Source organism: Bombina bombina, chromosome 3 (assembly GCF_027579735.1).
Source record: "Bombina bombina isolate aBomBom1 chromosome 3, aBomBom1.pri, whole genome shotgun sequence".
NCBI lineage: Eukaryota > Metazoa > Chordata > Amphibia > Anura > Bombinatoridae > Bombina > Bombina bombina.
The window spans coordinates 260,215,396-260,243,253 of record NC_069501.1 but is presented as its reverse complement, the minus strand read 5'-3'; the positions used below and the strand labels follow the sequence as shown (position 1 = coordinate 260,243,253).

The 27,858-nt window shown below is 44.5% G+C and overlaps 1 protein-coding gene across 1 annotated transcript in view; it reads right to left on the bottom strand.

The window, feature by feature from the left end:
• PAFAH1B1 (platelet activating factor acetylhydrolase 1b regulatory subunit 1) overlaps positions 1 to 27,858 on the bottom strand; it is a gene marked incomplete in the record, with an annotated part of 508,857 nt that overhangs the window by 41,075 nt on the left and 439,924 nt on the right.

Genomic DNA, 27,858 nt, shown 5'->3' with positions numbered 1-27,858 from the left:
AAAATCCTTGGAGGTTGAACTACAGCTCCGCAAAGGGCAGTATTAGCAAAGGGCAGTATTAGCAAAGCATACCTGTAAATTGTATTCTCCACCTGAATCATGAAAACAATTTAGGTTTTATGTCTCTTTAAAGGGACAGTCTACTCCAGAATTGTTATTGTTTAAAAAGATATATAATCCCTTTATTCCCCAGTTTTGCATAACCAACACTGTTTACACGTTTTAACTCTGATTACAGCATCTGCCGACTGCCCCCTTATCTCAGTTCTTTTGACAGACTTGAATTTTTGCCAATCAGTGCTGACTGCTAGGTAACAGCTCTTTTACCTGTGAAAAAAAGAAACCCCCCATTACAACCCACCACCCACACACCCCTACTCTAAAACCCACCCTATACCCCCTTAAAAAAACCTAAGTCTAACCCCCAAGTGCTCCTTACCTGTCCTGAAGACCGGCGGATAAGGTCCGGTTCCAGGCGGAGGCAACGACTTCTTCCAGGAACCAGCCGGCGTGAAGCGGAGGAGTTGAAGACCGATGACAGCGGAGTTGAAGACCGGCGATGCAGGAACTGAAGACCGGAGCCATGGAGCGTGGAGGATCCTCTTCATACGATCGCCGTCGTACACTGAATCGGAATTCAAGGAACGCGATTAAAAATGTCGTCCCTTGAATTCCTATTGGCTGATTTGAGCCTTCAAATTCAAATCAGCCAATCGGATGAAAGCTACTTTAATTCTATTGGCTGATTTAAATAGCCAATAGAATAAGAGCTACCGTAATTCTATTGGCTGATTAGAATAGCCAATAGAATTAAAGAAGCTCTCATCCGATTGGCTGATTTGAATTTGAAGGCTCAAATCAGCCAAAAGGAATTCAAGGGACGCCATTTTTAATCGCGTACCTTGAATTCCGATTCAGTGTACGGCGGCGATCGTATGAAGAGGATCCTCCACGCTCCATGGCTCCGGTCTTCAGTTCCAGCGTCGCCGATCTTCAGTTCCAGAGAGGACGGTCTTCAGCTCCGCGGTCATCGGTCTTCAACTCCTCCGCGCCAGCTGGTTCCTGGAAGAAGAGCTCGCCGCCTGGAAGAAGACTTAAGTTTTTTTAAGGGGGGATAGGGTGGGTTTTAGAGTAGGGGTGTGTGGGTGGTGGGTTGTAATGGGGGGGTTCTTTTTTTCACAGGTAAAAGAGCTGATTACTTTGGGGCAATGCCTCACAAAAGGCCCTTTTAAGGGCTGGTAATAGAGCTGATTACTTTTTGTAATTTAGTTTAGGGACATTTTTTTTAATTTGGGGGGCTTTGTTATTTTATTAGGGAGCTTAGATTAGGTGTAATTAGCTTAAAATTCTTGTAATCTTTATTTTTTGTAATTTAGTTTAGTGTATTTAATTATATTTTAGATAATTGTAGTTTAATTAATTTATCGATAGTGTAGGTGTATTTGTAACTTCATTATTTTAACTAGGTAGCTATTAAATAGTTATTAACTATTTAATAGCTATTGTACCTAGTTAAAATAAATACCAAGTTACCTGTAAAATAAATATAAACCCTAAAATAGCTACAATGTAATTATTAATTATATTGTAGCTATCTTAAGGTTTATTTTTTAGGTAAGTATTTAGTTTTAAATAGGAATATTTTAGTTAATAAGATTAATATTATTTAGATTTATTGCAATAATTAAGTTAGGGGTGTTAGTGTTAGATAGGGTTAAAATATATATATATATATATATATATATATATATATATATATATATATATATATATATATATATATATATATATATATATATATATATATATATATATATATATATATTATAATAACTATATTAACCTTAATATAATTAGGGTTAATATAGGTGGCTGCGGTGTAGGGGGGTCAGATTAGGAGTTAATATATTTAATATAGGTGGCGTAGGGGGATTAGATTAGGGGTTAATATATTTAATATAGGTGGCGGCGGTGTAGGGGAGTCAGATTACAGGTAAAAGAGCTGATTACTTTGAGACAATGCCCCGCAAAAGGCCCTTTTAAGGGCTGGTAATAGAGCTGGTTACTTTGAGGCAATGCCCCGCAAAAGGCCCTTTTAAGGGCTGGTAATAGAGCTGGTTACTTTGGGGCAATGCTCCGCAAAAGGCCCTTTTCAAAACTATTTGTAATTTAGTTTAGGGTAGGGACATTTTAGTATTTTAGGGGGTAATACATTTATTATAGGTGGCGGCGGTGTAGGGGGATTAGATTAGGGGTTAATCATTTTAATATAGGTGGCGGCGGGGTAGGGGGATTAGATTAGGGGGTAATATAGTTAATATAGGTGGCGGCGGGGTAGGAAGATTAGATTAGGGGGTAATCTAGTTAAATAGGTGGCGGCGGGGTAGGGGGCTCACATTAGGGGGTAATATAGTTAAAATAGGTGGCGGCGGTGTAGGGGGATTAGATTAGAGGGTAATGTAGTTAAAATAGGTGGCGGCGGGGTAGGGGGCTCACATTAGGGGGTAATAATTTTAATATAGATGGCGGAGGTGTAGGGGGATTACATTAGGGGTTAATAATTTTAATGTAGGTGGCGGCGGTGTAGGGGGATCACATTAGGGGGTTAGACATTTAATGTAGGTGGCGGCGGGGTCCGGGAGCGGCGGTTTAGGGGTTAAACACTTTATTAGGGATTGCGGTTGACAGGTAGATAGACATTATGCATGCGTTAGGTTTTATTTTGCAGGCAGTTTAGGGAGCTACGGGGCTCCAATACTCAGCGTAAGGCTTACTACGCCTGGATTTTGTGGCAAGGTGAAAATGGAGTAAGATTATTCCATTTTCACCACGTAAGTCCTTAAGCTGTATATTGGATACCAAACTGCGCAGGTTTGGTATACTTGTCTATGGGCCAAAAAACTACGGCCGAAGGCAGAAATATACGAGCGTAACTTCTAGGTTACGCCGTATATAGGATACCAAACCAGCGCAAAATTTCGCGTCGCCGGCTTTTGCGGGCGACGCTGCATATCGGATCGGGCCCCTGGCCTTTTAAAGAACTGTCCAAAAGACCTTTCTGTAAACCATCTTGAAGAAACCCAAGAATTCAGGGAATCCTAAAAGAATGCCAAGAATAATTATGAACAGAACACAAAAAAACTAATTATGCTTACCTGATAATTTCATTTCTCTGTGGGAGGAGAGTCCACAGCTTCATTCATTACTGTTAGGAATTAAGAACCTGGCTACCAGGAGGAGGCAAAGACACCCCAGCCAAAAGCTTAAATACCTCCCCCCACTTCCCTCATCCCCCAGTCATTCTGCAGAGGGAACAAGGAACAGTAGGAGAAATATTGAGGTATAAATGGTGCCAGAAGCTGAATGAAATTTAGGTCCCCCCCATCGGAGATACGGACGGGAGCCGTGGACTCTCCTCCCCTCGATGGAAATGAAATTATCAGTTAAGCATAATTTATTCCATCTAAAGGGGAGGAGAGTCCACGGTTTCATTCATTACTGTTGGGAACATATACCCAAGCTCTAGAGGACACTGAATGAAACCGGGAGGGAAAATGCAGACCCTAATCTGAGGGCACCACCCCTCTCTCAAAAACAGCTTCCGCAAAAGCAAAAACGTCAAATTTGTAAAACTTAGTAAAAGTGAGTAAGGAGGACCAGGTAGCTGCCTTACAAATTTGATCCATAGAGGCCTCATTTTTCAAGGCCCAAGAAGAAGCCACAGCTCTAGTTGAATGATCCGTGATCCTCCGAGGAGGCTTATGTCCCGCTGTCTCATAAGCCAAGTGAATCAAGCTCCTCAACCAAAAGGACAGAGAAGTAGAAGAGGCTTTCTGCCCCTTGCATTTCCCTGAATACACCACAAAAAGATGTAGACTGTCTGAAATCCTTCGTAGCCTGAAGATAGAACTTTAGGGCACGAACCACATCCAGATTATGAAGTAACCTCTCCTTAGAAGAGGAAGGGTTAGGACACAAAGTAGGAACCACTATTTCCTGATTGATGTTACGGTTAGATACCACCTTAGGAAGAAACCCCAAACCGGTGCGAAGCACAGCCTTACCCACATGAAAAATCAGATAAGGTGGCTCACATTGCAAGGCAGCCAGTTCAGATACTCTGTGTGCCGATGCAATGGCCAACAGAAAGAGAACTTTCCAAGAACGGAACCCTCTGCAAAACCTTAAGGACCAAGTTTAAGCTCCATGGGTGAGCAAACTGTATAAAGACAGGCCTGATTCTAGACAGAGCCTGAACAAAGGATTGGATGTCAGGGAGCTCAGCGAGTCTCCTATGTAACAAAACTGACAATTCCGAAATCTGTCCCTTTAAAGAACTAACGGCAAGACCCTTCTCCAAACCGTCCTGGAGAAAGGACAAAATCCTGGATACCTTCACCTTATGCCAAGGATATCTATGCTTCTCACACCAGGACAAGTCCGCCACACCTTATGATAGATGTGACGAGTGACTGGCTTCCTTGCCTGAATGAGAGTATCAATCATACTTTCCAAAAAAAGCCTCACTTGGCCAAGACAAGGCATTCAATCTCCACGCAGTCAGCCTCAGAGAATCAAGATTTTGATGTTAAGAGGGGCCCTGTTCCAGCAGATCCATGCGACAGGTTAACCTCCACGGCGATCCCTGCGACAGGGTAACCTCCACGGCGGAGAGGATGACATCCCCACCAGATCCGCAAACCAGGTCCTCCACGGCCACGATGGAGCAATCAGAATGGCTGATGCGTGCCACTACACGAGGTAGAAGTGGTAACGGTGGAAAAATGTAAGCTGGGCTGAACCCTCCAAGGCATCTATTAGCTCTGCCAGGGGATCCCTAGACCTCGATCTGTATCAGGGTAGCTTGCAGTTGAGTCTGGACGCCATGAGGTCCATCTCCGACGTTCACCACCTGAGACAAATCTCCACAAACACTTCGGGGTGCAGAGACCATTCCCCCAGATGGAAGGATTGTCTGCTGAGAAAGTCTGCTTCCCAGTTGTCCACCCCTGGAATGTGAATCGCTGAGAGTGAGCAGCTGTGGGACTCCACCAACTCCAAGATCTGAGACTTCTCACTCATAGCAAGGGAGCTCCTTGTACCCCCCTGGTGGTTGATGTAAGCCACTGAGGTAATATCAGTCTGGAATTTGATGAAGCTGAACGACCCCAGAAGAGGCCATGCCTTCAGAGCATTGTAGATTGCCCGGAGTTCCATAATATTTATCGGAAGAAGAGATTCCTCCCGAGACCATTTTCCTTGTGCCATCCTGGCACCCCGAACAGCTCCCCATCCTGCCAGACTCGCGTCCGTGGTGACAATCTCCCAGGATGGCTTCAAGAAGGATGTCCCCATGCTCCGGACGGATCCACCACGAGAGGGAGATCCGAGTCCTAGCATCCATGGATATCTGCTGTGATAGATCAGAATGAATGATAGCCATTCCACAGTAAACATGCACAATTGAAAAGGTCTGAGATGGAACCTGGTGAATGGGATGACGTCTATGCTGGAAACCATGAGTCCAATCACCTCCATACACTGAGCCACTGAGGAGCTTGAGGCGGACTGAAGGGCAAGACAAGAGGATGCAATCTTCCAGCCTTGACGGTCTGTGAGAAAAAATGTCATGAACATAGAGTCTATTATCGTACCCAGGAACTCCACCCTGTGTTGCTGGGAATCAGGAAACCCTTTCCCGAGTTGATCTTTCAACGGTGAGATTGGAGTAAAAGAAGAAGAGCCCTCAAATGATCCTCTGCGAGGCTGAGTGACGGCGCCTGGACTAGGATATCGTCCAGATAGGGGGCCACAGCAATGCCTTTGGATCTGGCCACTGCTAGCAGCGCCCCAAAACCTTCATGAAGACTCTCATGGCCGTCGCCAGACCAAAAGGAAGGGCCACAAACTGGAAGTGTTGGTCCAGAAACACAAATCTTAGGAACTTGAAGTGGTCCCTGTGAATTGGCAAATGAAAGTAAGCATCCTTCAAGTCTATAGTCATGAACGGTCCCTCTTGAACTAGGGGCAGAATAGATCTGATTGTTTCGAACAATGGAACACATTTAGAAACTTGTTTAAACACTTTAGGTCCAGAATCGGGAGGAATGTGCCCTCCTTCTTTGGAAACACAAAAAGATTGGAATAGTACCCTAGGCCCTGTTCTGCATGGGGTACTGGTACAATAATGCAGAGAGAGGCGAGATCTCTCACACACTCTAGAAAGGCCTCTCTCTCTTTTCTGGTCTAGAAGAAAGGTGTCACAGGAGGAATCTGCTTCGGGGCGGATGGCATCTGAACCCTATCCTGTAACCCTGGGTGACCACTTCCAGAACCCAAGGGTCCTGAACGTCCTGCAACCAGGCTTCTGAGGAGAGATAACCTTTGTGAAGACTCTCAGGGCCGTCGCCAGACCAAAAGGAAGGGCCACAAACTGGAAGTGTTGGTCAAGAAACGCAAATCTCAGGAACTTGAAGTGGTCCCTGTGGATTGGCACATGAAGGTAAGCGTCCTTCAAGTCTATGGTTGTCATGAACTGTCCCTCTTGAACTAGGTGCAGAAGAGATCTGATTGTTTCCATTTGGAAAGATGGAACACACAAACTTGTTTAAACACTTTAAGTCCAGAATCGGGCGGAACATGCCCTTCTTCTTTGGAACCACAAAAAGATTTGATTAGTACCCTAGACCCCCTTCTGCTTGGGGTACTGGTACGATAACACCTAGAGAGGAGAGAGATCTCAAACATTCTAGAAAGGCTTCTCTCTTTTCCGGTCTTGAAGACCGGTTTGATAGGAGGAATCTGCCCCTGGGCGGATGGGATCTGAACCCTATCCTTTAGCCTTGGGCGATAACGTCCAGAACCCAAAGATCTTGAACGTCCTGTAACCATGCTTCTGAGAAGAGAGATACTCTGCCCCCTACTTGGTCCAGAGACCGGTCGGGGGCCGCCCCTTCATGACGATTTTGCCTCGGTGGGCTTCTTGCTCTGCTTAGACTTGTTCCAAGAATGAGCCGGTTTCCAAGTTCCCTTGGACTGGTCCACTTTCGCGGCGGGCTGCTGGTGCTGGGCTTTGTCCACACGAAAGGGAAGAAAAGTAGATCCTTTGGGCTTAGCCTTCTTATCCTGCGGTAGGAAAACTGACTTGCCTCCCGTAACCGTGGATATGATATGATCGAATCAAATCCTGGCCCGAACATTATCTTTCCTTGAAAAGGCAGGGACAACAGCCTTGACTTAGAGGTCATGTCCGCAGACCAAGATTTTAGCCACAGAGCCCTGCGAGCTAAAACGGAAAAACCTGACACCTTAGTGTTCAAGAGAATAATTTGCATATTGGCATCACATATGAAAGAATTGGCGATCTTTAGCGCCTTAATCTTGTCCTGTATCTCGTCGATGGAAGTCTCCCCCTCGATAATTTCCCACAGGGATTCACAATAATATGTTGCATCGCTGGCGACCGCAGCTACAGCCGCTGCCGGCTGAAAAACAAACCCTGTGTGTTGAAACATTTTCCTTAACATGTTTTCCAACTTTTTATCCATGGGCTCTTTAAACGACGAACTATCCTCCAGGGGAATAGTTGTTTGCTTTGCGAGTGTGGAGACAGCACCATCCACCTTAGCGACAGTATCCCACAGCCTCAGCTGAGAGTCTGGGACGGGGAACAGTTTCTTAAAGGAAGAAGGGGAAAAGGGAGAACCTAATCGCTCCCATTCATTCTTAATATTTGCCATCTTAACAGGAAACGGGAAGGCCTGAGGCACCACCCTGTCCTCATATACCTTATCAAGCTTAGGAATAGCAGGTTCTTCTGGAAGTTTCGGTTTGGGAATCTCCAGAGTAGCAAGCACTTGCCTCAGCAAAAAGCTAAAGTCAGGCTCCTCCGCCGCCGGAGGTTTAGATGACACTGATTTTGACCCAGAAGGGGCCTTCCTTTCTCCGAAGAGTCTAAGTGGGCCTCGTCATATCACGCCTCAGAAATGTCCACAGGCTTAGACAACCCCTGGGCCGGGCCGCCATGATACGCCCTACGCTTGCGCTTAGCGGAACGAGTTAAGGCATGGATCACTTTCGATACCGTTGTTTGCAGTTGATCCGCAAAATCTGATGGCCAACGAATCTCTCCCGCAGGAGTAAAGGTTGGACCCTGGGGCGCTGCATGTGCAATCAGAGATGGATGCAGGGAATGCACCTCACGGGACGGGGACCCCTCAGAGGTGGACGGCTAAGTAGTACTAGACATTCGTTTGCTCTTAGATGTCGTAACTCTTAAGGCATGTGGAACATAGTTGAGCAGGCTGATCAACCAGAACCTCCTCACAATAAACACAGGAATGAGACCTAGTTAAAGAGGGCGAGCCCCCTAATGCGTCCGAGTCCTCCATAGCTTGCGCTAATATTAAGGACTAGAATAATTTAATAGGCACCTTTAAAACCTCCAATCACCGGGGCACTCACATCCTCCTATGACCCGGAGTAAAGAAACCGTTTTGTCTCCTGTGCTGCTGATTAACAGAGAAAGATAGATAGCCACACCCGGTCACATGGAATGCCCGGCAGGAACCGCCCCTGCCTTAGGAGAAAATGCACCAAAAATACTCCCGTAAGCCACCCAAAAGTTCCACACATTGCCAGAGCCTCATCTCATACAACGCAGCAATGACACAAACAATATCATGTATAAAACCCCTCTGGTCAATAATCCCCTTTCCAGGAATATTAACCCTTGATTCTTTAAAGATAAAAGGCGTCACACTGTGACCCTGTCTTCCATGTTATCATTATGTAATAAAAATGAAACGATCTTACCAGAATCTACGCCGTGGAACAGGAACACGGCCCTTCAAGTGTGACAGGTTAGTAGCCTTGCTCCTGACATGGACTTGAGTGTAAAAAGCAGGCAGCCAATCTCGTCAACGCTGATTGCTTGTGGAACTGTTAATGAGTCGGGATGGGTTTGCAGAAAGACTCTTCTTGCATCTCCGGACTCTAACTTTCACCCAGGCTCTCACTGAGAGTTTGACAGGACTACTTAAAACTCCAGTCCCATTCCGAAGAGTACTACCCTCCATAAGAGACTATTCTGATCTTCGGCATTTCTCTGCCGTCCTCCAGTGACGAAAGTCAAAGAATGACTGAGGGATGAGGGAAGTGGGGGAGGTATTTAAGCATTTGGTTGGGGTGTCTTTGCCTCCTCCTGGTGGCCAGGTTCTTAATTCCCAACAGTAATGTAGTCGTGGACTCTCCTCCCCTTTAGATGGAAATAAAGGCTTTCCGAACCTTATAATAGATTATTCTAGTAACTGGTTTACTAGCCTGAACAAGAGTATTAACAACAGACTCATAAACCCTCTGACAAAGAAGCAATTTTAGATCTAGGCGAGAAACTGGACCTTCAAACAGAAGATCTTTTCTTAGAGGAAGAGGTCAAGGTAGGAAACTGAACATCTGAACAAGATCTGCAAACCAAACTCTTCAATGCCATTTTGGAGCTATGAGAATCACTGATGCATTATTTTGCCTGATTTTGGTTATTCCGGGTATAAAAACCAAATGTGGAAACACATAAGCCAGCTGTAAAGACCAAAGCATCCGTCTCCAGAGCCCTTGGATCCCTGGAGAAATATTGAGGAAGCTTGTTCAGTCTGGAAGCCATGAGTTCTCTCTCTGGCAAGCCGTAATGATACACAATCTGACTGAAAACATCTGGATGAAGAGACAATTCCCCTGGATGGATAGTCTGATAACTGAGAAAATATGCTTCCCAATTGTCCATTCCTGGAACATGAACAGCAGATATATGACAGTGATGGATCTCTGCCCAATCCAGAATTTTCTGAGCTTCCTTCATTGCGATTGAAGTCCTGGTTCCCCCTGGTGATTGATATATGCCACAGCTGTAACATTGTCTGAAACTGATGGTAGGATTATTTCCTAAACTGGGGCCAAAAGAGTAGAATTCTGTGAATTGCTCGGAGTTCCAAAATATTTATGGACAACTTCACCTCCCAATATGCCCAAACTCCCAGAGCAAGATGAGAGACCCATACTGCACCCCAGCCGGACAGACTTGCATCTATTAAAATTACAGGCCACAAACAACGAGCAAAGCTTACTCCCTGTGAAAGCAGATGGGGAACTAACCACCACGATAGAGATTGCATTGCTAGAGCACTCAGGGAAATAATTTGCAATAACTGGGAGTGATCCCTGTTCCACTGATTTAGCATGCAAAGCTGTAGAAATAACAGTTGGTATATTCTACTAAAAGTATAGATGGAGCTTGAACCATCGTATAAATAGGGGAAAACAGAAAACTCCTGAGACCTTATAACTGAAATCAAGGCACCGAGAACTTTTGTAGAAATTCTTGGTGAAGTGGCCAGACCGAATGAAAGAGCCACAAAATGATGTTTGTCCAGAAAGGCAAACCTCAGAAATAGGTGATAATCCAAATGAAAAGGAACATGCAGGTAGGCATACTTTAAAGTGAAGGTAAATTTTCATGAATGAGTGCCCGGTTTTTAAAAATACTATAAAAAACAGGGGCCACTTTTATTTATTTAAGTTTACAATTGCAGCAGTTTTGTTAAAATACTTACCTTTTTCTTTTTCCAAGCTGGACCATCGATCCCCAGCCCACTTCTTCCTGCCGTACGTATACAGCAATGACGAAACCGGCTTCAAGCAATCATGGCATGGCCTCAGGAAATGTTTGCTCTGGGGGGGAAGCCATGATTGGAGGAACCCGGATTAGTCATTGCTGACGTATGTACAGAGCAGCTGCGGGCGGGGGATTGCTGGTCCGGCTTGGAAGAAGAAAAAATAAAATTTATGCTTACCTGATAAATTTCTTTTGCGATGTACCGAGTCCATGGATTCATCCTAACGTGTGGGATATTGTCCTTCCTGACAGGAAGTAGCAAAGAGAGCACCACAGCAGAGCTGTCTATATAGCTGCCCCCTTAACTCTACCCCCTAGTCATTCGACCGAAGGCCAAGGAAGAAAAGGAGAAACTATAAGGTGCAGAAGTGACTGAAGTTTACATAAAAAAAACAGAATTTATGTTTACCTGATAAATTTCTTTCTCCAACGGTGTGTCCGGTCCACGGCGTCATCCTTACTTGTGGGATATTCTCCTCCCCAACAGGAAATGGCAAAGAGCCCAGCAAAGCTGGTCACATGATCCCTCCTAGGCTCCGCCTACCCCAGTCATTCGACCGACGTTAAGGAGGAATATTTGCATAGGAGAAACCATATGGTACCGTGGTGACTGTAGTTAAAGAAAATAAAATATCAGACCTGATTAAAAAAACCAGGGCGGGCCGTGGACCGGACACACCGTTGGAGAAACAAATTTATCAGGTAAACATAAATTCTGTTTTCTCCAACATAGGTGTGTCCGGTCCACGGCGTCATCCTTACTTGTGGGAACCAATACCAAAGCTTTAGGACACGGATGAAGGGAGGGAGCAAATCAGGTCACCTAAATGGAAGGCACCACGGCTTGCAAAACCTTTCTCCCAAAAATAGCCTCAGAAGAAGCAAAAGTATCAAACTTGTAAAATTTGGTAAAAGAGTGCAGTGAAGACCAAGTCGCTGCCCTACATATCTGATCAACAGAAGCCTCGTTCTTGAAGGCCCATGTGGAAGCCACAGCCCTAGTGGAATGAGCTGTGATTCTTTCGGGAGGCTGCCGTCCGGCAGTCTCGTAAGCCAATCTGATGATGCTTTTAATCCAAAAAGAGAGAGAGGTAGAAGTTGCTTTTTGACCTCTCCTTTTACCTGAATAAACAACAAACAAGGAAGATGTTTGTCTAAAATCCTTTGTAGCATCTAAATAGAATTTTAGAGCGCGAACAACATCCAAATTGTGCAACAAACGTTCCTTCTTTGAAACTGGTTTTGGACACAGAGAAGGTACGATAATCTCCTGGTTAATGTTTTTGTTAGAAACAACTTTTGGAAGAAAACCAGGTTTAGTACGTAAAACCACCTTATCTGCATGGAACACCAGATAAGGAGGAGAACACTGCAGAGTAGATAATTCTGAGACTCTTCTAGCAGAAGAAATCGCAACTAAAAACAAAACTTTCCAAGATAATAACTTAATATCAACGGAATGTAAGGGTTCAAACGGAACCCCCTGAAGAACTGAAAGAACTAAATTGAGACTCCAAGGAGGAGTCAAAGGTTTGTAAACAGGCTTGATTCTAACCAGAGCCTGAACAAAGGCTTGAACATCTGGCACAGCTGCCAGCTTTTTGTGAAGTAATACCGACAAGGCAGAAATCTGTCCCTTCAGGGAACTTGCAGATAATCCTTTTTCCAATCCTTCTTGAAGGAAGGATAGAATCCTAGGAATCTTAACCTTGTCCCAAGGGAATCCTTTAGATTCACACCAACAGATATATTTTTTCCAAATTTTATGGTAAATCTTTCTAGTCACAGGCTTTCTGGCCTGAACAAGAGTATCGATAACAGAATCTGAGAATCCTCGCTTCGATAAAATCAAGCGTTCAATCTCCAAGCAGTCAGCTGGAGTGAAACCAGATTCGGATGTTCGAACGGACCCTGAACCAGAAGGTCTCGTCTCAAAGGTAGCTTCCAAGGTGGAGCCGATGACATATTCACCAGATCTGCATACCAAGTCCTGCGTGGCCACGCAGGAGCTATCAAGATCACCGACGCCCTCTCCTGCTTGATCCTGGCTATCAGCCTGGGGATGAGAGGAAATGGCGGGAACACATAAGCTAGTTTGAAGGTCCAAGGTGCTACTAGTGCATCCACTAGAGCCGCCTTGGGATCCCTGGATCTGGCCCCGTAGCAAGGAACTTTGAAGTTCTGACGAGAGGCCATCAGATCCATGTCTGGAATGCCCCACAGGTGAGTGACTTGGGCAAAGATTTCCGGATGGAGTTCCCACTCCCCCGGATGCAATGTCTGCCGACTCAGAAAATCCGCTTCCCAATTTTCCACTCCTGGGATGTGGATAGCAGACAGGTGGCAGGAGTGAGACTCCGCCCAAAGAATAATTTTGGTTACTTCTTCCATCGCTAGGGAACTCCTTGTTCCCCCCTGATGGTTGATGTACGCAACAGTCGTCATGTTGTCTGATTGAAACCGTATGAACCTGGTCCTCGCAAGCTGGGGCCAGGCCTGGAGAGCATTGAATATCGCTCTCAGTTCCAGAATATTTATCGGTAGAAGAGATTCTTCCCGAGACCAAAGACCCTGAGCTTTCAGGGATCCCCAGACCGCGCCCCAGCCTATCAGACTGGCGTCGGTCGTGACAATGACCCACTCTGGTCTGTGGAACATCATCCCTTGAGACAGATTGTCCAGGGACAGCCACCAACGGAGTGAGTCCCTGGTTCTCTGATTTACTTGTATCTTCGGAGACAAGTCTGTATAGTCCCCATTCCACTGACTGAGCATGCACAGTTGTAATGGTCTTAGATGAATGCGCGCAAAAGGAACTATGTCCATCGCCGCCACCATCAACCCGATCACTTCCATGCACTGAGCTATGGAAGGAAGAGGAACGGAATGAAGTATCCGACAAGAGTCCAGAAGCTTTGTTTTTCTGGCCTCTGTTAGAAAGATCCTCATTTCTAAGGAGTCTATAATTGTTCCCAAGAAGGGAACCCTTGTTGACGGGGATAGAGAACTCTTTTCCACGTTCACTTTCCAGCCGTGAGATCTGAGAAAGGCCAGGACAATGTCCGTGTGAGCCTTTGCTTGAGGAAGGGACGACGCTTGAATCAGAATGTCGTCCAGGTAAGGTACTACTGCAATGCCCCTTGGTCTTAGCACCGCTAGAAGGGACCCTAGTACCTTTGTGAAAATCCTTGGAGCAGTGGCTAATCCGAAAGGAAGCGCCACAAACTGGTAATGTTTGTCCAGGAATGCAAACCTTAGGAACCGATGATGTTCCTTGTGGATAGGAATATGTAGATACGCATCCTTTAAATCCACCGTGGTCATGAATTGACCTTCCTGGATGGAAGGAAGGATAGTTCGAATGGTTTCCATCTTGAACGATGGGACCTTGAGAAATTTGTTTAAGATCTTGAGATCTAGGATTGGTCTGAACGTTCCCTCTTTTTTGGGAACTATGAACAGATTGGAGTAGAACCCCATCCCTTGTTCTCTTAATGGAACAGGATGAATCACTCCCATTTTTAACAGGTCTTCTACACAATGTAAGAACGCCTGTCTTTTTATGTGGTCTGAAGACAACTGCGACCTGTGGAACCTCCCCCTTGGGGGAAGTCCCTTGAATTCCAGAAGATAACCCTGGGAGACTATTTCTAGCGCCCAAGGATCCAGAACATCTCTTGCCCAAGCCTGAGCGAAGAGAGAGAGTCTGCCCCCCACCAGATCCGGTCCCGGATCGGGGGCCAATATTTCATGCTGTCTTGGTAGCAGTGGCAGGTTTCTTGGCCTGCTTTCCCTTGTTCCAGCCTTGCATTGGTCTCCAAGCTGGCTTGGCCTGAGAAGTATTACCCTCTTGCTTAGAGGACGTAGCACCTTGGGCTGGTCCGTTTTTACGAAAGGGACGAAAATTAGGTCTATTTTTTGCCTTGAAGGGCCGATCCTGAGGAAGGGCGTGGCCCTTACCCCCAGTGATATCAGAGATAATCTCTTTCAAGTCAGGACCAAACAGCGTTTTCCCCTTGAAAGGAATGTTTAGTAGCTTGTTCTTGGAAGACGCATCAGCCGACCAAGATTTCAACCAAAGCGCTCTGCGCGCCACAATAGCAAACCCAGAGTTCTTAGCCGCTAACTTAGCCAATTGCAAAGAGGCGTCTAGAGTGAAAGAATTAGCCAATTTGAGAGCATTGATTCTGTCCATAATCTCCTCATAAGGAGGAGAGTCACTATCGAGCACCTTAAGCAGTTCATCAAACCAGAAATATGCGGCAGTAGTGACAGGGACAATGCATGAAATGGGTTGTAGAAGGTAACCCTGCTGAACAAACATCTTTTTAAGCAAACCTTCTAATTTTTTATCCATAGGATCTTTGAAAGCACAACTATCCTCTATGGGAATAGTGGTGCGTTTGTTTAAAGTAGAAACCGCTCCCTCGACCTTGGGGACTGACTGCCATAAGTCCTTTCTGGGGTCGACCATAGGAAACAATTTTTTAAATATGGGGGGAGGGACGAAAGGAATACCGGGCCTTTCCCATTCTTTATTAACAATGTCCGCCACCCGCTTGGGTATAGGAAAAGCTTCTGGGAGCCCCGGCACCTCTAGGAACTTGTCCATTTTACATAGTTTCTCTGGGATGACTAAATTTTCACAATCATCCAGAGTGGATAATACCTCCTTAAGCAAAATGCGGAGATGTTCCAATTTAAATTTAAATGTAATCACATCAGATTCAGCCTGCTGAGAAATGTTCCCTAAATCAGTAATTTCTCCCTCAGACAAAACCTCCCTGGCCCCCTCAGATTGGGTTAGGGGCCCTTCAGAGATATTAATATCAGCGTCGTCATGCTCTTCAGTAACTAAAACAGAGCAGCCACGCTTACGCTGACAAGGGTTAATTTTGGCTAAAATGTTTTTGACAGAATTATCCATTACAGCCGTTAATTGTTGCATAGTAAGGAGTATTGGCGCGCTAGATGTACTAGGGGCCTCCTGAGTGGGCAAGACTCGTGTAGACGAAGGAGGGAATGATGCAGTACCATGCTTACTCCCCTCACTTGAGGAATCATCTTGGGCATCATTGTCATTATCACATAAATCACATTTATTTAAATGAATAGGAATTCTGGCTTCCCCACATTCAGAACACAGTCTATCTGGTAGTTCAGACATGTTAAACAGGCATAAACTTGATCAGAAAGCACAAAAAACGTTTTAAAATAAAACCGTTACTGTCACTTTAAATTTTAAACTGAACACACTTTATTACTGCAATTGCGAAAAAACATGAAGGAATTGTTCAAAATTCACCAAATTTTCACCACAGCGTCTTAAAGCCTTGAAAATATTGCACACCAATTTTGGAAGCTTTAACCCTTAAAATAACGGAACCGGAGCCGTTTTAAGCTTTAAACCCCTTTACAGTCCCTGGTATCTGCTTTGCTGAGACCCAACCAAACCCAAAGGGGAATACGATACCAAATGACGCCTTCAGAAGTCTTTTATAAGTATCAGAGCTCCTCTCACATGCGACTGCATGCCATGCCTCTCAAAAACAAGTGCGCAACACCGGCGCGAAAATGAGACTCTGCCTATGCTTTGGGAAAGCCCCTAAAGAATAAGGTGTCTAAAACAGTGCCTGCCGATATTATTATATCAAAATACCCAGATAAAATGATTCCTCAAGGCTAAATATGTGTTAATAATCAATCGATTTAGCCCAGAAAAAGTCTACAGTTTAAATAAGCCCTTGTGAAGCCCTTATTTACAATCGTAATAAACATGGCTTACCGGGTCCCATAGGGAAAATGACAGCTTCCAGCATTACATCGTCTTGTTAGAATGTGTCATACCTCAAGCAGCAAGGGACTGCAAACTGTTTCCCCCAACTGAAGTTAATTGCTCTCAACAGTCCTGTGTGGAACAGCCATGGATTTTAGTTACGGTTGCTAAAATCATTTTCCTCATACAAACAGAATTCTTCATCTCTTTTCTGTTTCTGAGTAAATAGTACGTACCAGCACTATTTGAAAATAACAAACTCTTGATTGAATAATGAAAAACTACAGTTAAACACTAAAAAACTCTAAGCCATCTCCGTGGAGATGTTGCCTGTACAACGGCAAAGAGAATGACTAGGGTAGGCGGAGCCTAGGAGGGATCATGTGACCAGCTTTGCTGGGCTCTTTGCCATTTCCTGTTGGGGAGGAGAATATCCCACAAGTAAGGATGACGCCGTGGACCGGACACACCTATGTTGGAGAAATACTATGTCTTGAATAGACAGGGCAGGCCGTGGACATCGCAAAAGAAAGAAATTTATCAGGTAAGCATACATTTTGTTTTCTTTTGCATGATGTACCGAGTCCACGGATTCATCCTTACTTGTGGGATACCAATACCAAAGCTTTAGGACACGGATGAAGGGAGGGACAAGACAGGAACCTAAACGGAAGGCACCACTGCTTGCAAAACCTTTCTCCCAAAAATAGCCTCCGAAGAAGCAAAAGTATCAAATTTATAAAATTTTGAAAAGGTATGAAGCGACGACCAAGTCGCAGCCTTAGAAATCTGTTCAACAGAAGCATAATTTTTAAAAGCCCATGTGGAAGCTACCACTCTAGTAGAATGAGCTGTAATCCTTTCAGGAGGCTGCTGTCCAGCAGTCTCATAAGCCAAACGGATGATGATTTTCAGCCAAAAGGAAAGAGAAGTCGCCGTAGCCTTTTGACCCCTACGCTTTCCAGAATAGACAACAAACAAAGAAGATGTTTGACGAAAATCTTTGGCTGCCTGCAAATAAATTTTCAAAGCACGAACCACGTCCAAGTTGTGCAACAGACGTTCCTTCTTACAAGAAGGATTAGGACACAGAGAAGGAACAACAATTTCTTGATTGATATTCCTGTTAGTAACAACCTTAGGTAGGAACCCAGGCTTGGTACGCAAAACCACCTTATCAGCATGGAACACAAGATAAGGAGAGTCACATTGTAATGCAGAAAAGTTCAGAAACTCTTCGAGCTGAAGAGATAGCAACTAGGAACAAAACTTTCCAAGATAAACGCTTAATATCTATGTAATGCATGGGTTCAAACGGAACCCCCTGAAGAACTCTGAGAACTAAATTTAGACTCCATGGCAGAGCAATAGGTTTAAACACAGGATTAATTCTAACTAGAGCCTGACAAAAAGCCTGAACGTCTGGAATATCTGCCAGACGCTTGTGCAACAAAATAGACAGAGCAGATATCTGTCCCTTTAGGGAACTAGCTGATAATCCTTTCTCCAATCCCTCTTGGAGAAAAGACAAAATCCTAGGAATCCTGATTTTACTCCAGGAGAAGCCTTTGGATTTGCACCAAAAAAGATATTTACGCCATATCTTATGATAAATGTTCCTGGTAACAGGCTTTCGAGCCTGAATCAAGGTATTTATGACTGACTCAGAGAAACCCCGCTTTGATAGAATTAAGCGTTCAATCTCCAAGCAGTCAGTTGCAGAGAAATTAGATTTGGATGCTTGAATGGACCTTGAATCAGAAGGTGCTGTCTCAATGGCAGAGACCATGGTGGAAGGGATGACATTTCCACCAGGTCTGCATACCAAGTCCTGCGTGGCCACGCAGGCGCTATGAAAATCACCGATGCTCTCTCCTGTTTGATTCGGGCAATCAGACGTGGAAGGAGAGGGAAAGGTGGAAACACATAAGCCAGGTTGAACGACCAGGGTACTGCTAGAACATCTATCAGTACAGCCTGAGGATCCCTTGACCTGGATCCGTAACGAGGAAGTTTGGCGTTCTGACGAGACTCCATCAAATCCAACTCTGGTGTGCCCCATAGCCGAACCAGCTGAGCAAACACCTCAGGATGGAGTTCCCCCTCCCCCGGATGAAAAGTCTGACGACTTAAAAAATCTGCCTCCCAGTTCTCTACACCTGGGATATAGATCGCTGACAGATGGCAAGAGTGAGCCTCTGCCCATTGGATTATCCTTGAGACCTCTATCATCGCTAAGGAACTCTTTGTTCCGCCCTGATGATTGATATAAGCCACAGTCGTGATGATGTCCGACTGAAACCTGATGAATCTGGCCGAAGCCAGCTGAGGCCATGCCTGGAGAGCATTGAATATCGCTCTTAATTCCAGAATATTTATCGGTAGGAGAGCCTCCTCCCGAGTCCACAAACCCTGAGCTTTCAGGGAATTCCAGACTGCCCCCCAGCCCAGAAGACTGGCGTCTGTCGTCACTATAACCCATTCTGGCCTGCGGAAACACATTCCCTGGGACAGATGAACCTGTGACAACCACCAAAGAAGAGAGTCTCTGGTCTCTTGATCTGAGGAGATAAATCCACATAATCCCCATTCCACTGATTGAGCATGCATAGTTGCAGTGGTCTGAGATGCAAGCGAGCAAACGGAACTATGTCCATTGCCGCTACCATTAGTCCGATTACCTCCATACACTGAGCCACTGACGGCCGAGGAATGGAATGAAGAGCTCGGCAGGTGGACATAATCTTTGATTTCCTGACTTCCGTCAGAAATATTTTCATGTCCACCGAGTCTATCAGAGTCCCTAGAAATGAAACTCTTGTGAGGGGGGGAAAGAGAACTCTTTTTTACGTTCACTTTCCACCCGTGAGACCTTAGAAAGGTCAACACTAAGTCCGTGTGGCTAGTTGGAAGGATGACGCTTGAATTAGAATGTCGTCTAGATAAGGCGCCACTGCTATGCCCCGTGGCCTTAGAACCGCCAGAAGGGACCCTAGCACCTTCGTGAAGATTCGCTGCGCCGTGGCCAACCCGAAAGGAAGAGCCACAAACGGATAATGCTTGTCCAGAAAGGTGAACCTGAGGAACTGGTGATTATCTTTGTGGATAGGAATGTGCAGATACGCATCCATTAAGTCCACGGTGGTCATATATTGACCCTCCTGGATCAATGGTAGGATAGTCCAAATGGTCTCCATCTTGAAAGATGGAACTCTTAGGAATTGGTTTAGGATCTTGAGATCCAGAATTGGTCTGAAGGTTCCCTCTTTTTTGGGAACTATAAACAGATTGGAGTAGAACCCCTACCCCTGTTCTGCTTTTGGAACTGGGCAGATCACTCCCATGGTAAAAAGGTCTTCTACACAGCGTAAGAACGCCTCTCTTTTTTCGGGTTTACAGACAATTGAGAAAGATGGAACCTCCCCCTTGGAGGGGAATCCTTGAAATCTAGAAGGTATCCCTGGGTTACAATTTCTACTGCCCAGGAATCCTGAAGTCTCTTGCCCAGGCCTGAGCAAAGAGAGAGAGTCTGCACCCTACTAGATCCGGTCCCAGATCGGGGGCTACCCTTTCATGCTGAAAGTGGAAGCAGTAGGTTTTTTGGCCTGTTTACCCTTGTTCTAAGCCTGATTAGGTCTCCAGGATGGCTTGGATTGAGCAAAGTTCCCCTCTTGCTTTGCAGCAGGGGAAGAGGTAGAGGGACTACTCTTGAAGTTTCGAAAGGAACGAAAATTATTTTGTTTGGTCCTTGTCTTATTTGACTTATCCTGAGGGAGGGTATGACCCTTTCCTCCAGTAATGTCTGACATGATCTCTTTCAATGCACCTTGAAAGGACAAAAGCTTAGATTTAGATGACACATCAGCTGACCAGGACTTAAGCCATAACGCTCTACGCGCTAAAATGGCAAAACCTGAATTCTTAGTTGCTAATTTAGCAAGATGAAAAGCGGCATCTGTAATAAAAGAATTAGCCAACTTAAGAGCCTTAATTCTGTCCAAAATATCATCTAGTGGGGTCTCCATCTGAAGAGCCTCTTCTAGAGCCTCAAACCAAAAGGCAGCTGCAGTGGTTACAGGAACAATGCATGCTATAGGTTGAAGAAGAAAACCTTGATGAACAAAAAATTTCTTTAGGAGACCCTAATTTTTTATCCATAGGATCAATGAAAGCACAACTGTCTTCAATAGGTATAGTTGTACGCTTAGCCAGAGTAGAAATAGCTCCCTCCACCTTAGGGACCGTCTGCCATGAGCCCTTTATGGTGTCAGAAATGGGAAACATTTTCTTAAAAACAGGAGGAGGAGAGAACGGAATACCTGGTTTATCCCACTCCTTAGTTACAATTTCCGAAATCCTCTTAGGCACCGGAAACACATCAGTGTAAACAGGAACCTCTAAATATTTGTCCATTTTACACAATTTCTCTGGAACTACAATAGGGTCACAATCATCCAGAGTAGCTAAAACCTCCCTGAGCAATAAGCGGAGGTGCTCTAGCTTAAATTTAAATGCCGTCCTATCTGAATCTGTCTGAGGGAACATCTTTCCTGAATCAGAAATCTCTCCCTCAGACAGCAAATCCCTCATCCCTACTTCAGAACATTGTGAGGGAACATCGGATAAGGCTACTAAAGCGTCAGAAGGCTCAGCATTTGTTCTTAACCCAGAGCTACTGCGCTTCTCTTGTAACCCAGGCAGCTTAGATAGAACCTCTGTGAGGGTAGTATTCATAACTGAAGCCATATCCTGGAAGGTGAAAGAATTAGACGCACTAGAAGTACTTGGCGTCGCTGGTGCGGGCGTTACTGGTTGTGACACTTGGGGAGAACTAGATGGCAAAACCTGATTTACTTCTGTCTGAGAATCATTTAATGCCAAATTCTTATAAGTCAAAATATGCTGTTTGCAATTTATAGACATATCAGTACAAGTGGGACACATTCTAAGAGGGGGTTCCACAATGGCTTCTAAACAAATTGAACAATGAGTTTCCTCAGTGTCAGACATGTTTAACAGACTAGTAATAAAGCAAGCAAGCTTGGAAAACACTTTATTTAATGAAAAAAACAATTTGCAAAAACCGTACTGTGCCTTTAAGAAGGCATACACAAACTGCAAAACAGGTTAAAATTGCTTCAATTTTTCTGAAATTTTAACAGTGTACCCACTAAGCTTTAGAAGGATTGCACCACAAGTTAATAAGCAATAAACCCCCAAATGAAAAAAGCGGATTGAAATATGTCTAAAACCGGTTAAAACCCCCTAAAGCACCTTGCCACAGCTCTGCTGTGGCCATACCTGTCCTTAGGAAGCGATAATATGGGGTTTAAAGCTTCAATTAGTCCCTCAGAAGACTATCAGGACCTCAGGAGAAGTTGCTTGCTGCTTGTAAATGTAGGCCCCGCCCACATCACTCGATGTTGCTGGGGCCTACACAAAACTAACAAACCCTGTCTGAAAGCCATGTGGGTTATAAACAACCCCAAAGAACCCTCAAGCAAATGTCCCATAAAACAGAAAACGTTACTCCCAGACACAAAAACGTTTGTCCCAAATTCACATAAACTGAGTGCCCACAAAAAATTAACCCTTTATGCAAGCTAGTAAAAACCTCTGATAACACTAGGATTACTGCTTAACCTTCCCCTAATGGGGATACTGTCAGCCTTTCTGAGTTAACACAGTCTCTACAGAAAATATGACTGAACATATCTCATTGCTGTATAGCAAGAAACCGTTCCTCACACTGAAGTTTTCCTGTACTCCTCAGCTTCTGTGGGAACAGCAGTGTACCTTAGTTACAAATGCTAAGATCATCATCCTCCAGGCAGAAATCTTCATCTATGTCCTGCTTGAGAGTAAATAGTACAACACCGCTACCATTTAAAAATAAACACTTAATTGAAGATAAAATAAAACTAACAGTTTAACACCTTCTCTTTACTCTTTCCTGCATAGAGCCAGCAAAGAGAATGACTGGGGGGTGGAGTTAAGGGGGGAGCTATATAGACAGCTCTCTTTGCTACTTGGTGTCAGGAAGGACAATATCCCACAAGTTAGGATAAATCCGTGGACTCGGTACATCATGGAAAAGGAAAGTATTTTAACAAAACCGCTGCAATGTAAACTTTCATGAATGAAAGTGCCCCTGTTTTTAATAGTATTTTTAAAAACCGGGCACTGATTCATGAAAATTTACCTTCACTTTAAGTCTATGGTCGACAAAGTGACCTTGACGAATAAAAGGAAGGATAGTCTTGATGGTTTCCATCTTTAAACTTAGAATCCTGACAAACTTGTTTAAAATCTTTAAAGCTAGAAAAAGGTCAAAAATATCGCTATTTCTTGTGAACTATAAAGAGATTTGAGTAAAACCCTGTAATCTGTTCTAAAGAGGAACTATAACCCCTATAGATTCTAGCTCTAAAACACATAGAAGAAAAGCCTTGAAAGAAAAAAAATCCGTCTCTGAATTGAAGCCTATTAGATACCCCTGAGAGACATTTTCAGAGCCCAAGGATCTGGAACTGAGCGGTTACCATGCATCCTGAAAATGCATCAATCTGCCCCCCAACCAGAGATACTGGACTGGGGGCCGCACCTTCATGCTGACTTAGAAGTAGGGTAGGAACCTTTGGACTGCTTGGACTTGTGCCAATTGGCACCAGGCCCCACCTTTGATAAGAAAAAGATGCAGCTGGTATTAGCTCCTTGTTCTGACGTAAGAAACAAAATTGACCAGAAGTTTTAAATTTACTCAGTAACTTCTTGTGGAAGAAACTTACTCTTGCCACCGGAAGCTGCTGAAATTAAAAATGTCCAGTTCAGTCCCAAAGAGTATTACCTTGAAAAGGGATAGAAAACAAAAACAGAATTTATGTTTACCTGATAAATTTCTTTCTCCTACGGTGTATCCGGTCCACGGCTTCATCCTTACTTGTGGGATATTCTCAATCCCTACAGGAAGTGGGAAAGAGCACACAGCAGAGCTGTCCATATAGCTCCCCTCAGGCTCCGCCCCCCCAGTAATTCGACCGATGGTTAGGAGAAAAAGGAGAACCATAGGGTGCAGTGGTGACTGTAGTTTACAAAAAATAAATTTAAACCTGACCAAAATGCCAGGGCGGGCCGTGGACCGGATACACCGTAGGAGAAAGAAATTTATCAGGTAAACATAAATTCTGTTTTCTCCTACATTGGTGTATCCGGTCCACGGCTTCATCCTTACTTGTGGGAACCAATACCAAAGCTTTAGGACACGGATGAAGGGAGGGAACAAGTCAGGTAACCTAAACGGAAGGCACCACTGCTTGCAAAACCTTTCTCCCAAAAATAGCCTCAGAAGAAGCAAAAGTATCGAATTTGTAAAATTTGGCAAACGTATGCAGTAAAGACCAAGTCGCTGCCTTACAAATCTGTTCAACAGAAGCCTCATTCTTGAAAGCCCATGTGGAAGCCACAGCTCTAGTAGAGTGAGCTATAATTCGTTCAGGAGGCTGCCTTCCAGCAGTCTCATAAGCCAACCGGATGATGCTTTTCAGCCACATCAAGATTGTGTAACAGACGTTCCTTGTTAGAAACTGGATTAGGACACAGAGAAGGAACAACTATTTCCTGGTTGATATTCTTATTGGAAACCACTTTTGGAAGAAAACCAGGTTTGGTACGTAAAACGACCTTATCTGTATGAAACACCAGATAGGGTGAATTACACTGCAAAGCAGACAATTCAGAAACTCTTCTAGCAGAAGAAATAGCTACTAAAAACAAAACTTTCCAAGATAGTAACTTAATATCTATGGAATGTAGAGGTTCAAACGGAACCCCTTGAAGAACTGAAAGAACTAAATTTAGACTCCATGGAGGAGCCACAGGTCTGTAGACAGGCTTGATTCTGATTAAAGCCTGTACAAACGCCTGAATATCTGGCATGGCTGCCAGACGCTTGTGTAACAAAACAGACAGAGCAGATATCTGTCCCTTTAAAGAACTAGCTGACAGACCTTTCTCCAATCCTTCTTCGAGAAAAGATAGTATCCTTGGAATCCTAATCTTACTCCACGAGTAACCCTTGGATTCGCACCAGCAAAGATATTTCCGCCATATCTTATGATAAATTGTCCTGGTGACAAGCTTTCTAGCCTGGATCAGAGTATCTATAACTGATTCCGAAAACCCACGCTTAGCTAGAATCAAGCGTTCAATCTCCAAGCAGTCAGTTGCAGAGAAACTAGGTTTGGATGTTCGAATAGACCTTGAATTAGAAGGTCCTGCCTCAAAGGCAGCTTCCATGGTGGAACCGATGACATTCACCAGGTCTGCATACCAAGTCCTGCGTGGCCACGCAGGAGCTATCAGAATTACCGAAGCCTTCTCCTGTTTGATCCTGGCTACTAGCCGGGGGAGAAGAGGAAACGGTGCAAAGACATAAGCTAGATTGAACGACCAAGGCGCTACTAAGGCATCTACCAATGTCGCCTTGGGATCCCTGGACCCGTAACATGTAACTTTGGAGTTCTGACGTGACGCCATCAGATCCAGATCTGGAATGCCCCATAGCTGGGTCAGCTGAGCAAAAACCTCCGGGTGGAGTTCCCACTCCCTCGTATGGAAAGTCTGACGACTCAGATAATCCGCTTCCCAGTTGTCCACTCCTGGGATGTGAATTGCTGATAGATGGCAGGAGTGATCCCCTGCCCATTTGATGATCTTGGATACCTCCCTCATCGCCAGGGAACTCTTTGTTCCCCCCTGATGATTGATGTACGCTACAGTCATGTTGTCCGACTGAAATCTAATGAATTTGGCCTCCGCTAGTTGAGGCCATGCCTGGAGCGCATTGAATATCGCTCTCAATTCCAATTCCCTGAGCCTTCAGGGACTTCCAGACCGCGCCCCAGCCTAAGAGGCTGGTGTCGGTCGTGACAATGATCCACTCGGTCTTCGGAAACTCATTCCCTGAGAAAGGTGATCCTGAGACAACCACCAGAGGAGTGAGTCTCTGGTTTTCTGGTCCATCTGAATCTGGGGAAACAAATCTGCATAATCCCCATTCCATTGTTTGAGCATGCACAGTTGCAATGGTCTTAAATGAATTCGAGCAAAAGGAACCACGTCCATTGCCACAACCATTAGTCCTATTACCTCCATGCACTGAGCTATGGAGGGTTGAGGAATGGATTGAAGAACTCGACAAGTGTTCAAAAGTTTTAATTTCCTGACCTCTGTCAGAAAGATTTTCATTTCTACCGAGTCTATTATTGTTCCCAGGAAGGGAACCCTTGTGAACGGGGACAGAGAACTTTTTTCTATGTTCACCTTCCACCCGTGAGACCTTAGAAAGGCTAGAACAATGTCCGTATGAGCCCTTGCTATGTGAAAGGACGACGTCTGTATTAAAAGGTCGTCTAGGTAAGGTGCTACTGCAATGCCCCTTGGCCTTAGCACCGCTAGAAGGGACCCTAGCACTTTTGTGAAAATTCTGGGAGCAGTGGCCAATCCGAAGGGAAGAGCCACGAACTGGTAATGCTTGTCCAGAAAGGCGAACCTCAGAAACTGATGGTGATCTTTGTGGATAGGAATATGCAGATACGCATCCTTTAAGTCTACAGTAGTCATATATTGACCCTCCTGGATCATTGGTAAAATTGTCCGAATGGTTTCCATTTTGAATGATGGAACTCAGGCCAATTCTGGATTTAAAGATCCTAAACAAATTCCTCAAAGTTCCTTCCTTTTTGGGAACTACAAACAGGTTTGAGTAAAATCCCAGTCCTTGTTCTGCTGTTGGAACTGGGTTTATCACTCCCATTTTTAAAAGGTCTTCTACGCAATTTATCTGGTCTAAAGATAAGCGAGACATGTGGAACCTTCCCCTTGGAGGAAGGTCCTTGAATTCTAGAAGATACCCCTGAGAGACAATTTCTAGTGCCCAGGGGTCCGGAACATCTCTTGCCCAGGCCTGAGCAAAGAGAGAAAGTCTGCCCCCTACTAGATCCGGTCCCGGATCAGGGGCTACCCCTTCATGCTGTCTTGGTAGCAGCAGCAGGCTTTTTGGCCTGTTTACCCTTGTTCCAGCCTTCCAATGGTTTCCATGCTGGTTTGGGCTGGGGTGCGTTACCCTCTTGCCTAGTGGCTGTAGACGTAGAAGCCGGTCCGTTCCTGAAATTGCGAAAGGAACGAAAATTAGACTTATTTTTAGCTTTTAAAGGTCTATCCTGTGGAAGGGCATGGCCCTTTCCCCCAGTGATATCTGAAATAATTTCTTTCAACTCTGGCCCGAATAGGGTCTTACCCTTGAAAGAAATATTAAGCAATTTTGTTTTGGAAGACACATCCGCCGACCACGATTTTAGCCAAAGCGCCCTACGCGCCACTATTGCGAAACCAGAATTTTTTGCCGCTAATTTAGCTAAGTGAAAAGCGGCATCTGTAATGAAAGAATTAGCCAACTTCAGGGCGTGAATTCTATCCATGACTTCATCATAAGAAGTCTCCTTCTGGAGCGAGTTTTCCTCAAACCAAAAAGCAGCTGCAGTGGTTACAGGAATAATGCAAGAAATTGGTTGAAGAAGAAAACCTTGTTGAACAAAAATTTTCTTAAGTAAACCTTCTAATTTTTTATCCATAGGATCTTTGAAAGCGCAACTGTCTTCTATTGGTATAGTTGTGCGCTTAGCTAGCGTTGAAACTACCCCCTCTACCTTAGGGACCGTCTGCCACGCGTCCCTTCTGGGGTCAACAATGGGGAACATTTTCTTAAATATAGGAGGGGGAACAAAAGGTACACCTGGTTTCTCCCACTCCTTATTCACTATATCCGCCACCCTCTTAGGTATCGGAAACGCATCAGTGTGTACTGGGACCTCTAAGAATTTATCCATTTTACACAAATTTTCTGGGACCACCAAAAGGGTCACAATCATCAAGAGTAGCTAGGACCTCCTTAAGTAGAGCGCGGAGGTGTTCAAGCTAAAAACATAATTTATGTAAGAACTTACCTGATAAATTCATTTCTTTCATATTAACAAGAGTCCATGAGCTAGTGACGTATGGGATATACATTCCTACCAGGAGGGGCAAAGTTTCCCAAACCTTAAAATGCCTATAAATACACCCCTCACCACACCCACAAATCAGTTTAACGAATAGCCAAGAAGTGGGGTGATAAGAAAAAAAGTGCGAAGCATATAAAATAAGGAATTGGAATAATTGTGCTTTATACAAAAAAATCATAACCACCCCAAAAAAAAGGGTGGGCCTCATGGACTCTTGTTAATATGAAAGAAATGAATTTATCAGGTAAGTTCTTACATAAATTATGTTTTCTTTCATGTAATTAACAAGAGTCCATGAGCTAGTGACGTATGGGATAATGACTACCCAAGATGTGGATCTTTCCACACAAGAG